We start from the raw sequence: 13,947 nt of genomic DNA on the forward strand, positions 1-13,947 counted from the left end.
GTTACTTTGTGTTAGAAAATTCACTGGGTTTGTGCTGACTGAAAAGAATGTGCCGACATTGGCAGATAGATGCTCTGTTGTTAAGGAGTTCCTGCTGTCAATTTATTAAAATTTGAAGGTGGATATCTTCTTTCTCTGAGGCTTCTTGCCACATATAGAGAGGAGGCATATGTGTTCTCAAAAGATCATGCACAATGCTTTCTTCAAATACCTCTAACTGTGGTTCAATGAAACATATCACACCTACAAAGACCGATGGACGGACCTTGATCAAGAGTATTGGGGGTCCCTTATAACTGGATGAGAAGAGAGGGGGAGAATGCAGATGGCTAGTAGCTGGCATGATCTAGACTCCCTATCTAGCCAACAGGAAAGTGGCTTGTGCAGGGCTGGATGGCTGGTGGGAAAAAATGATTTGTTCTGTGCCCTGGCCTTGGCATAACCTCATTTGGGGAAGAGGAGGAGGAGGAGGGGTGGGGTGGAGTTAGGGGAGGGGGGTTATGGTTGGAAATTTGTATAGAGATCAGATATGGAAAGAGGGACTGATACTCACCTGAAGTTTTCTCAGTTGTTCCTTCAAGTTTTATATTTTTCTGTGTATAGTGGTCTTTTAATTATTTAACTTTTTGTTTCTGGATGGCTTTTCCTTATATTTAATAATAATGAAAAGTATTAAAAAAAAGAATCCAGGTTTCTCTAAGACCAATGCAGCTATTAGTACCCTCATTGAGTTAGATGAAGACATTGTTTCTCTGCAGTATATTTAGCTTTATACATTATTGAGAAGCTTGGCACTAAAGCCAGCCAGCAGCACTACATGAACAAAGTGAAGCTCCCTCAATAAAAATAACATATTCACCTTTCTCCTTATTTGATAAATGCGTCACAGTAGTAAATTCTATTACATTTGGAATAAAAGCAAGCACCACGACTGATGACAGAGAGGGGAACATTGTTATTCTCATTGTTCTGACATCATATGTCATGTTATTTCCAGTGATATGTGCTCTGAGGCTGGAAGAAGACCAAGAAGTCAGGGTGGTTAGGATTACACGGAGAATGAATTATAGATATGCCGGTTTCCATCAGCATCACTAGTACCTCGGTAACTAATAGATTCATACTGCTGCCTTTCATTTACTGTTTCTAGTCTAAGCAGAGAATCACATCAACAGAGGAGAGCAGTATGGCAATATAGTAGATCCTTTTGACCTGCTACTCTTGGGTAATAAATGATACATATACATATACTGGCAATAAGTGACGGTATAGTAAATAAATAAATGATAAACGATAAACAGAACATATGACTTTCAAGTGTGTAAGAATTATTGGGAACACACAACCAAGGAATAAGTAATAGAAAATGAGAGAGTGAAGATCTTATGGGACTTAAAAATGTAAATAATTTGGAATATAATACACCAGATATAGCACTAACAGAAAAAAATGTTTATATGGTTCACAGAGGTGTCTATACCAGGAGACAGTCTAATGGAAGAGAAAAAGCTTGAAAAAGTAACAAAATACAGGAATTTAAAAATTGAAACCAAAAGACTGTGGAAGAAAACCCTCAAAAGTAGCACCAATTATAACAAGGGCCTTAGGAGCTATACTAAATATATTGAAAAAACATTTTGAATCACTTAAAACCGAAGGGATAAAACCCTGCCAGTTGCAAAAGTCAGCATTATATGGAATTGCATTTATACTTAGACGCTTCCTCTACAGTTTCTAAGCCCTTTGGTAGGGCTCGATTTGCCAGTATAAGAGACTAGTTAAGACAGAAAAGCAACTCAATCTTTGATGAACACTATCAAACAACTTAAGCTTTGATGAACACTATCTATCTATCTATCTATCTATCTATCTATCTATCTATCTATCTATCTATATTCCAATGATAAATCAGCTACAGTGGAGTGCTGATTTAAATGTTAACTCCATCCAGGGTGAAGAGTATAATGTATGTGAGAAGATGCAGGCATCAAGATTAGACAGCTTCATGTGAATGTACTCTGAAATCCTTCATTGCTTGCTAAGAACCTTACCACACCATCAATATTAATGCAATGAAACTGAAGTTCACCTCTGGCTACGTTAATGACCCTTATTGTATGCACCAAGAAGTTTCCTTCAGAAGAAACCTCCAGAATACAATTTATGTGCTACTTTCCAGTGAAATAGACACAGTACAGGTTTTAGGTTTTCTTTTAACCAATTAGGTTCATTTGGGAAAACCTGCTATCATACACATTTCGGAGCTCTTTTACTAAAGTGAGGTAGGGTTTAGCACTTACTGCACATTTAACTTATGGGCACCGTGTTACATACTTGCTTCGATAGTGCGGGTCTTCCAAGCTATCCCTTTCAGCATGTAACATGGTGCCCTTGTGTTAACTTTCAACAGGATAACTACCTGTGGTGTGTCCTGTTCCTAGGCCATCCTCAATCACCCCCATCTGCTATACCTAATAATCTCCTCATCCCCGATGACTGTCCATTCCTCCCCAAGCCCCTCCCACTAAGTACTGCCCCTTCTACCTGTCCTCAAACCTTCCCTCATCCCCACAAACCATCTAGGATGCCCTATCTACCTCCAGGACTTATCTGGAGGTAAGACCTCAACAGAAATAGCTTATGGAATATCATAAAATCATATGGCATACCGACTAAGTTCATCAGTTATCGAAAACCTGTATGAGAACAGTAAATGTTGTGTCACAGTAGAAGATGGTTATATGAAATAATTTAAAATAGTAACCTGATTCAAGCACGGTTGTGTATTGTCACCCTTGTTATTCAGCTTAGCCATAAGCTGGTTAATGTGGAATGTAGAAGGAGTCAAAAATATAGCAATCACACGACTTGAAAACATGCAGCTAAAGAACTTAGATTTTGTAGATGATGAAGACTGTTGGCAAATTCTCTTCATGCAATACAGACGACAGATAGAATAATGCATTTTGGTGAACAAATTGGGTTAACAATATTTAGCAAAACACGAAGCTTATGACTATAAATATAGCAAATAACAAAGCAATCAAATTAAAAGAAGTAAAAGGTATGGCTGGGCAGATAGGATGGGTCATGTGATCCTCATCTGCCATAATTTTCTCTGTTTCTATATAATTAATTAAGTGCCAGAATTCACCTATTTAGGAAACCTATTCACAGAAGACAACAACACTGAAAAAGAAATGAAAATTAGAATCTGTAGAGTGGCATCAGCCATGAACAGATTGGATAAGATCTGGGACAATAAGAAGCTAACAACTCAAATGAAGATGCATAATAGTACTGTGATACCCAATCTGTAATGAAAACTCTCCCAGAGACTAGATTATTCTTATGCTGCATGGATAAGAGAATTCTACATGTCAAGTGGCAAGATAAAGTTAAAACTGAAGTGAAAAGAGAGATGACTAAACAGCCACCAGTTAATAAGACATTACAGCAATGGCAACTTAGATGGTCTGAGCATCTATAAAGAATGGATGTACAGTGCATACTAAGGCAAGCCATGAACTCCAAAGCAGAAGAAAAAAGAGGTCCAGGAAGGCATCAAACAGTTGAAAAGGACCTTAGTGAGCTAGATATCAACTGATCAGAAATAGTTGATAAATCATAAGATGACAGGTGTGGAAGATGCATCTTTCTGCGTCATGTGGGCTCAAACTAGGCACAAGAATAATAATGATGATGATGAATGATAATAGATCCTTTTGATATGCAACTACCCTCCACTGAACTTGAGGGATCTATTATTCCTTCTGATCCTTGTCTTTCATGTCCAAGGAATGAGTGCCCCATACAAGGACATTTGACAAAGACATTTGATATGGGCTCTGTTTCCTGCTGAGAAAAAGTACCTCATTAACCATCTTACTGATAAACTTTGAACACGGTTTATGGTTATGTAAAGTTGAATAGAAATGAATAAACCATAACCATAAACCATATCCAAAGTTTGTCAGTACAATGGCTAAAAAGGTAGTCTTTCCCCTTCAACAGGAAAGAGAGCTGTCATACTCTTTAGTAGTCATGAAAGCAGCAATGCAGAAAACCAAAAAATGCAAAGATTTTTATAATACTCTCCCTGGCAAGGATTATGGACTATGTTGGAAAACAAAGTATTTCTCTGCAAGAATAGCCACTCATCAGCTCTATATGATGCAATATATGCACATCATCTTCCACAAGATGCAAATCTTCTTGCCAGCTCTCTCTACACAAGCTCAGGAGCAGCTAATTTTCATATTAGTGGAGGCTGCTGAATGTAGCACTGATCTCATCATGACTGCTTATGATTCTTTGAAACTTTGGTTAGAATCAGCCAGGGGCGTATCTGCTTGGGGCCACAGGGGCCTGGGCCCCCGCAGATTTCGCCCTGGCCCCCCTCCCCGCCGTCAACCCTCCCCCGCTGCTTACTTTTGCTGGCGGGGGGCCCCAACCCCCGCCAGCCGAGGTCCGACCCGCAATCTCCATATTTCGTCTTCCTCCATGGCCATGTGCTTCAAGGAAGTAACGCTGCAGTGCTGATTCGTTGAATCCAGTTCGGCCCCCTCTCTGGCTCTGGCCCCACCTACCGCCGGATTCCAGATACGCCCCTGGAATCAGCACTTTGACAATTGTGCCTGATGCCTAGTATTGTTACTCATTTCAAGTTTACATGAAGATATCCAGATGTCTAGATGTATAGAAGCGGTCCAGATACTCTTTGTACTAGAGACTCACTCTTTGTCGAGACAATTAAGAAAACCGTGGACACGATTAAAGTCCATAGTTCTATGTTTCATCATCTCTTTATTGTTGTACCCTCCTCATCAGCCACCTCTGCTAGGTTCACCTCATTCAACCATTATAGATGAGGCTACTATATTACCAAAAGAAGGTTTACTACCAAAAACAATCCCAACAGGTGCCACATACTGCAGCACCTAAAGCTAGACAAGTAGCCTAGGCATGGGGGGCCTGGGCCCCTTCAATTTGGGTTTGAGACCCCCAAATTGAGGCACTGTCTGATTGTTTTGACTGGTGGGGGTCCCCAAGCTCCACCAGTGGATGTCCTCCTCCACCTGAAGCCTGGCAGTTTGCGGCACTTTTACTGGGCCACTGCCACACTGGCCCCCTCCCTGCCCTGCTTGGTTTGTGAAAAACTGAGCATGCATGAAAGAGGTCCACCCCATATGCATAAACCTAGCATGCACAGGGTGCAGGCCTCTCCCATGTATGCTCAGTTTACTGAAAACTGAGCATGCACGGTGGAGGCCCAGGATAAGTGCTGCTAACTGCCAGGCTTCAGGTGGAGGAGAGCTTCTGCTGGCAGGGTTTAGCTCAGGTATGTAAGGTCATGTGGGGGTGTGGGGCAAAATTTTGTACCCCCCTACTTTGGACTCAGGTCTCCCCTAAATCCAAGGTCTGGCTACATGACTGTCTTAGACAAAGGGTGAGGGCACAAATTATGCAGATGACTCCTACCCAACCTAAACAATAGCTTTCTATTTAACTATGTTCCTCATATCCAGGCTCTTCAAAGCATTCATCCTGTTCTACTTGTGGGAGCCAGGGTTCAATATTTTTAACAGCTTGGTAGGAAATCACCATGTACACGTAGATTATTTCTATTATTCAGGATGACTATTGCCTTAGATTCCTTAGATCCATTTGTTGGATAATTCTCTACAAGGGACAAAAACTCCTTCCAGCCACCTAGCTCTGTTGCAAGAAGAGATATGACTAACTTCTCCAGGTCAATGTCATTGAATGTCTTGTCTCAGGAGAGGAATCAAAGGTTCTATTTAAAATACGTTCTCATTCCTAGAAAAAAAGACAGGGGTTTTACACCCCATCCTTGATCTCAAGCACATCAAACATTACTTCCTCAAAGAAAAATTTTAAATGATCACCATTCCTTCAATTCTTCCTAAATTCTACAAAGGAGATTGGATGTGTTCCCTAGATCTCACAGATGCATATGCAGATATTCTGATCCATCCATCTTGCAGTAAATGCCTCAGGATTCCCTTAAATCCAATCATTTCCAGTACAGGCGTCTCCCTATCAGCATCTCCTTGGCAACAAGTGTGTTTTTCAAGTGCCTCATTGTGTCAGCTGCTCACCTTCATAAACAAGGCCACCTGGTTTTTCTATTCCTGGATGAATGCCTTCTTGTTGCCCAGTCACAGTCACAAGCCTTAATCTACAGAGAACAATCTAATTTCTTCAGTCTCTGAGGTTCCATATAAACTACCAGAAGTCCACATTTTGTCCAACAAACATTATTTTATAGTAGTTTCTCCCAGAGGACAGATTCCAAGTGCTTGTGACCCATGAAATCAGCATCCAATGTCACAGCCAGAGCTTGCCACAGATGCCAAGGCACACTGCTGCATCTATCCATTTGTCAAGCCCTTAGCTCACCTGAAGATGTGACAACCGCAGTGGAATCTCAAGTGCCAGTGGAATCAACAATCTTAACCTCTACTATTTAACATCCACCTTCTTGGCTTCACTTTCTCCTAAGTTGGTAGATGCAAAGGTCCAATTTAGAAGTAGGAATGCCTTTTGCACCCCTTTAGTCCTCACTACAAATACCTTGACTTGGAGGTGTGGAGCTCATCTAGACAAGCAACATTCAGAAGGCACATGGCTCCAAATATGAGTGAACTCTCCATAGCAACCATTTGGCGCTCAGAACAATCTTTTATGCCCTACAAGTATTCCTTCATTGTCCTCACAATTCATATGTACTCATTCAAATGGACAATCAAGTTATCAATATTTTACATGAACAAGCAATGAGGCCTGCACTCTTCATCTCTACCAAGAAGCAGCCGGAATCTGGGACTTTGCAATAGCCAACTGCTTCCAGATCCAGGCCAATTATATACCCAACCCACAGAATTAGTTAGCCAACAAGCTCAGCAAGGTGCTTTGACCTCAATGTAGGTATTCTGATGCCTATATTTTGAGATTGTAAAATGCCTCAAATTAATCTCTTTGCCAGCAGAGCACAAATCACCTTCTTTACTGCTTGCTTCTTCCTACTGCCTTACATGTTGATGCAGATGCCCTGATGATTCTGTAGACTTCATTGTTTCTTTACACCTACCCTCCAATTCCACTCATACTGAGAGTACTGAACAATTTCCAGTAGAGTCATTATTCAATCTTTATCACATAGGAGAAAGCCCTTCCCACTATAGACTGTAAATGGACTATCACCTACTACTTTAACAGAATGGCTTCTTTCAGGAAATCAATTCAACTATTCATTTCAATCAATCCAAAAAGAACTGAAAGGCCAGTTGGAAAAAGAACCTTAGCAAACTGGCTGGCATCTTGCAATCAATACTGCTATGAACAAGCACATAATCCTCTCAGTTCCAAGGGCAAATCCCATTAGATCAGAGCTATAGCATTCATCTTGAAATCTGCATCATGGATTACATTCTGCAAGGGAGCTACCTGGTCCTCTCTGCATACTTCCACTATACATTACTGTTTGGAACAGGCTTCAGTACACGAAAGTGCTTTCGGTCAAACAGTACTGACCAATTTGTCCATGTCATAGTAACGTGAAGGGGCATAATCAAACGGCGCCGGCGATCTATTTTGGCGGCGCTGAAACAGCTGGCCGGAACCGTATTATCGAAAAAGATGGCCGGCCAACTTTTGTTTCGATAATACAGTTGGGGCCGGCCAAATGCCACAGATTGCCGAGTTTGAGATGGCCGACTTTGTTTTTCAGCAATAATGGAAACTGGAACCGGCCATCTCAAACCCGGCCAAATCCAAGGCATTGGGCCGTGGGAGGGGCCAGCATTCGTAGTGCACTGGTACTTCTGGATGTTTAGATCTTGCTGATCAGTTATGTTATGACTTACTTGTTCATGAGTGCTGTATTTTGTGATACTGTTTTGAGAAATGTTCAAGAAAGACTTCATACAAATGAAAAAAGTCCCTGCCGTGCATTTTCCCTTGATGGCTGTTCCTGACGTGCACTTCCCTTAATAGCCGTCTTTCTCTCCGAAAGTGCACTTCTCTTCATGGCCGTCTTTCTCCCTGAACAGGGAAATCAAAAGTTTTTGCACAATGCTTTTTTTGTAGTAACAGTGGGATTTGAACCAGCCACCTCTGCATTACAAGAGCAGTGATGTAACTACTTGGCCACAGCTCCACTTACTTGGGTGTCCCTCCCTTTTGATTATACCCCTCCAGGTCTCTCTCAGCCACTCACAGACAGCTTAATGCACTGTGATTGGCTGAGAGAGACCTGAAGGAGTATAATCAAAAGGGAGGGACAGCCAAGAAAGTGGAGCTGTGGCCAAGTGGTTACATCATAGCTCTTATAATGCAGAGATGGCTGGTTCAAATCCCACTGTTACTACTAAAAAAAAAAAGATTGTGAACAAAAACTGTTTTGATTTCTCTGTTTGGGGAGAAAGCCGGCCATTAAGAGAAGTGCACTTTCGGAGAGAAAGACGGCTATTAAGGTGCATGAAAGGTACGGCCATCAAGGGAAAATGAACGGCAGGGACTTTTTAAAATTTGTATGAAGTCTTTCTTGAACATTTCTCAAAGTATCACAAAATACAGCACTCCAGAACAAGTAAGTCATAACATAACTGATCAGCAAGATCCTTTTTTTTTTACGAGCTGGCCGACTGGCTTCCCCTCCTAGGAAGGAAATGTTTAAAAAAAATTTTTTTTTGGGTGGGAGGGGGTTGGTGACCACTGGAGGAGTATGGGGAGGTCATCCCTGATTCCTTCCGGTGGTCATCTGGTCAGTTTGGGCATCTTTTTGAGACTTGGTCGTGAAAATAAATAGACCAAGTAAAACCGGCCAAATGCTCGTCATCGCCGTTTTTCTTTTTTCCATTATCAGCTGAAGCCGGCCATATCATAAGCACGCCCAAATCCCGCCTTCACTACCCTGCCGACACGCCCCCTTGAAGTTTAGCCGCCTCCGCGACAGAATGCCGGCGAGTGTGTCCAAAAATCGGCTTTCGATTATACCGATTTGGCCGGTTTTAGGAGATGGCCGGCCATCTCCCGATTTGTGTCGGAAGATGGCCGGCTATCACTTTCGAAAATAAGCTGGATAGTAACATAGTAGATGACGGCAGAAAAAGACCTGCATGGTCCATCTAGTCTGCCCACGATAAACTCATATGTGTATACCTTACCTTGATTTGTACCTGTCTTTTTCAGGGCACAGACCGTATAAGTCTGTCCAGCAGTATTTCCCGCCTCCCAACCACCAGTCCCGCCTCCCATCACCGGCTCCAGCATAGACCTCGTATAAGTCTGCCCTCCCCTATCCTAGCCTCTCAACCACCAACCCCTCATCACCCCACAACCCAATTTCAGCTAAGCTTCTGTGGATCCATTCCTTCTGCACAGGATTCCTTTATGCCTATCCCACGCATGTTTGAATTCCGTTACCGTTTTCATCTCCACCACCTCCCGCGGGAGGGCATTCCAAGCGTTCACCACCCTCTCTGTGAAGAAATACTTCCTGACATCTTTCCTGAGTCTGCCCCCCTTCAATCTCATTTCATGTCCTCTTGTTCTACAGCCTTCCCATCTCTGGAAAAGATTCGTTTGCGGATTAATACCTTTCAAATATTTGAACGTCTGTATCATATCACCCCTGTTCCTCCTTTCCTCCAGAGTATACATGTTCAGGTCAGCAAGTCTCTCTTCATACGTGTTGGAACGCAACTCCCATACCATCCTCGTAGCTTTTCTTTGCACCGCTTCCATTTTTTTAACATCCTTCGCAAGGTACGGCCTCCAAAACTGAACACAATACTCCAGGTGGGGCCTCACCAACGTCTTAAACAGGGGCATTAAAACCTCCTTTCTTCTGCTGGTCACACCTCTCTCTATACAGCCTAGCAACCTTCTCGCTACGGCCACCGCCTTGTCGCACTGTTTCATCGCCTTCAGGTCCTCAGATACTATCACCCCAAGATCCCTCTCCCCGTCCGTGTCTATCAGGCTCTCCCCACCTAACACATACGCCTCCCTTGGATTTCTACTCCCTAAGTGCATCACTTTGCATTTCTTCGCATTGAATTTTAATTGCCAAACGTTAGACCATTCTTCCAGCTTCTTCAGATCTTTTTTCAAGTTTTCCACTCCCTCCGGGGTGTCCACTCTGTTGCAAATCTTGGTGTCATCCGCAAAAAGGCAAACTTTACCTTGTAACCCTTCGGCAATGTCACTCACAAATATATTGAACAGAATGGGCCCAAGCACCGATCCCTGAGGCACTCCACTACTCACCTTTCCCTCCTACGAGCGAACTCCATTTACCACCACCCTCTGGCGTCTGCCCGTCAACCAGTTCCTAATCCAGTTCACCACTTCGGGTCCTATCTTCAGCCCTTCTAGTTTATTCAAGAGCCTCCTGTGGGGAACCGTGTCAAAAGCCTTGCTGAAATCTAAGTAGATGACGTCCATAGCACGTCCTTGATTTAATTCTCCTGTCACCCAGTCAAAGAATTCAATGAGATTCGTTTGGCACGATTTCCCTCTGGTGAAACCATGTTGTCTCAGATCTTGCAACTTATTGGCTTCCAGGAAATTCATTATCCTTTCCTTCAGCATGGCTTCCATTACTTTTCCAATAACCGAAATGAGGCTTACCGGCCTGTAGTTTCCAGCTTCTTCCCTATCACCACTTTTGTGAAGAGGGACCACCTCCGCCGTTCTCCAATCCCTCGGAACCTCTCCCGTCTCCAAGGATTTATTAAACAAATCTTTAAGAGGACCCGCCAGAACCTCTCTGAGCTCCCTCAGTATTCTGGGGTGCATCCCGTCCGGCCCCATGGCTTTGTCCACCTTTAGCTTTCCAAGTTGTTCATACACACTCTCTTCCGTGAACTGTGCTCTATCCACCTCATTCTCAGGTGTACTTTTGCCAGTCCCTCTCGGTCCTTCCCCAGGATTTTCTTCAGTGAAAACAGAACAAAAGTATCTATTTAGCAAATTGGCTTTTTCTTCATCATTTTCTACATAGCGTTTTGCTGTATCTTTTAGTCTCACAATCCCCTTTTTAGTCTTTCTCCTTTCACTAATATACCTGAAGAAGTTTTTGTCTCCCCTCCGTACATTTCTAGCCATTTGTTCTTCCGCTTGCGCCTTCGCCAGACGTACCTCTCTCTTGGCTTCTTTCAGTTTCATCCGGTATTCCTCCCCGTGTTCCTCTACTTGAGATTTTTTGTATTTCTGGAATGCTAACTCTTTAGCCTTTATTTTCTCAGCCACTTGCTTTGAAAACCATATCGGTTTCCTTTTTCTCTTGCTTTTATTTACTCTCCTTACATAAAGGTCTGTGGCCCTGTTTATTACTTCTTTCAGCTTGGACCACTGTCCTTCCACGTGTTGTGCGTTCTCGCAGCCCATCAGCTCCTTCCTCAGGTATTCCCCCATTTTGTTAAAGTCAGTTCGCTTGAAGTCCAGGACTTTGAGTTTAGAGTGGCCGCTAACCACATGAGCCGTTATATCAAAACAAACCGTTTGATGGTCACTGCTTCCCAGGTGCACAGCCACTCGGACATTTGACACACTATCCCCATTCGTGAGCTCCAGATCCAGCGTCGCTCCCTCCCTTGTGGGTTCCGTCACCATTTGTCTGAGCAGAGCACTTTGGAAAGCATCCACAATCTCTCTACTTCTTTCCGATTTCGCAGAAGGAACCTTCCAATCTACATCCGGCAGATTAAAATCTCCCAACAACAGCACCTCACTTAACAATTCTTGTACTTGATGGTTGGGTTGCTCCAATGACTAAGACAATACATTGCTGAGCAGCCCTAAGCTTGATGATAGAAAAAACAATGTCGCTTGCCTGTAACAGATGTTTTCCATAGACAACAGGAATAATAAGGCACACAATCCCCACCTCTCCAACAGCTGTCTGACTGTGTTGAGCTAGCAAATTAACTGAGATGCTGAGTAGAGAATGACATGGGGACACAGTTTGTCCCCATTCCCACCCCATCCCCTCAAACCTCACTACACTAGGTCCATCATTTTTGATAAAAGATAATTGCTCGCTTTTTGTAGGAATGAGATTTTATACTGTTGCGGGGACAAGGTGGGGATGGAGTTTGAGTTTGTGGGGGTGTGGATGGGGAAACAAACTCTGCCCCAATGTCATTCTATAATGCTGTGGAGACTTCTGCACATGGGAATGGCTGCACATGCTCAGAACTTTGTGCTAACACTCTTGAGTTCTATGAGAGCAGTTTGATTTAGGTGCCAATGGATAACATCACAAACTTGCATGCTATATCAATCCTGCTGTCTACGGAAAAAGCATGCTATAGGTGAGCAACAATCCTTTTTTCATGCACAAAAATGGCTCATATTATTAACCCTTGTTTCCCTTAGAGTAGCAAGTTGGTTTCATTTTTTTCAAATCTATAAACTGATCTGGTCCTGTGTGCATGGTGGACTTGAAGTTTTGTTTTTCCTAAGCCCATGCACACAATGTGAAATAAAACCAGGACAGATTGAACCTCTCAGTAAACAAGGAGATGTGTGAATATTTCATGATGCTTAGTTTTCTTCTTTGGTATATAAATTTGCATATGGCTGTGTGTTGTGTTTTCAGCCTGTTTACTGAAATCCCAGTCCTTTAGATTCTAAACTTTGCTTTATTTAAATAATGGCACAAATATTCAGATTCAATTCAACAAGAGATTTAATAATTCAAATACCAGCTTTCTCTGAGCATGGGTTATAACAAACACTTCAATAAAAGTTCCAATCTTATACAATTCAATCAGCAACAGGTATTTACAACCAGATACAGTACTAAGGTCATCCAAACCAGGATGCAAACACTTTCGAAAACCAGCAATCTTAGCACTCATTCATAGATCCAGGTAACAGTACTTTAAACTGAACATCCCAGAGATCAATCTCTGGATCTGGCAACACAGCTAAGCTGCCTTTGAGTTGTTGGGAATACTCTTTTGAATCCTGAGAACCATTCTGGTTTCCCTGGGCTGGGATCACGTTTTTTTGCCTGCAGACTCACTACAGGTCTCCACATAGATCAGTTCATTTCAGACTCCTGCTTTCGAATCATCTCTGGCACTCCCACTGGGGAGGCTACCACAAAGTGGAGGAATGTAGAACACTACAGAGAAAGGATGCTGAAAAGGCGGAGTAGTGTAGTCAACAGGACACTTCAAGAAGACGACACGTGGATGATGATGATATATCAACACAAGTTTATTGCATAAATGGACTCGACACAGCACAGTGTTTTGTCTAATGTGTCTGCATCAGGAGTCTTATTGGATCGTTGGTGGTAAACAACCTCGTGATACTGAGCATCAAGTAAATAAAATAGTGTGCAAATAGGACTTTTAAATGGCTCTTAACCTGTGATTCAAGGTTCCACATTAGAAGTCACCACCCAGGAAAAGGATCTTGGTGTCATCATTGATGCTTGGTGTGCAGCAGTGGCTCTGGGTTTGTTTCCTGTTGCTTCAGTATTGTTCTTCTTCAGTTATAGTACGAGTCACTCGCTGCTTCCAAGTTCCTCCCTCTTCCTCCGGACTCATTGCCGCATAATGCAGCTTGCAAAATTCACTTATTTACATAACAATAAGTCCCCCGATATTCAAAACCATTCCGAGCCTTCTCCGGAGTAGCTCCCACACTCTGAAATGCACTTCCTGAAAGGCTCCGCTTAACACAAGACTATCTCTACTTCAGGAAGCAGTTGAAAGCTTGGCTCTTCAACCAGGTCTTTAATAGAAGAAGTAACTAAATTGTTAGTCTCACTCACACACAGAAGGATTGACACAGATTGCACATAATGCAGCAGGACATGGTTATCCACTCCTACCCTAGCTGAGATAATATTTAACCATCTCTCTGACCTCGTGTGCACCTTTCTTTAAATTAGTTACCTTA

The sequence above is a fragment of the Microcaecilia unicolor genome, chromosome 6, assembly GCF_901765095.1.
Source record: "Microcaecilia unicolor chromosome 6, aMicUni1.1, whole genome shotgun sequence".
Taxonomy (NCBI): Eukaryota; Metazoa; Chordata; class Amphibia; order Gymnophiona; family Siphonopidae; genus Microcaecilia; species Microcaecilia unicolor.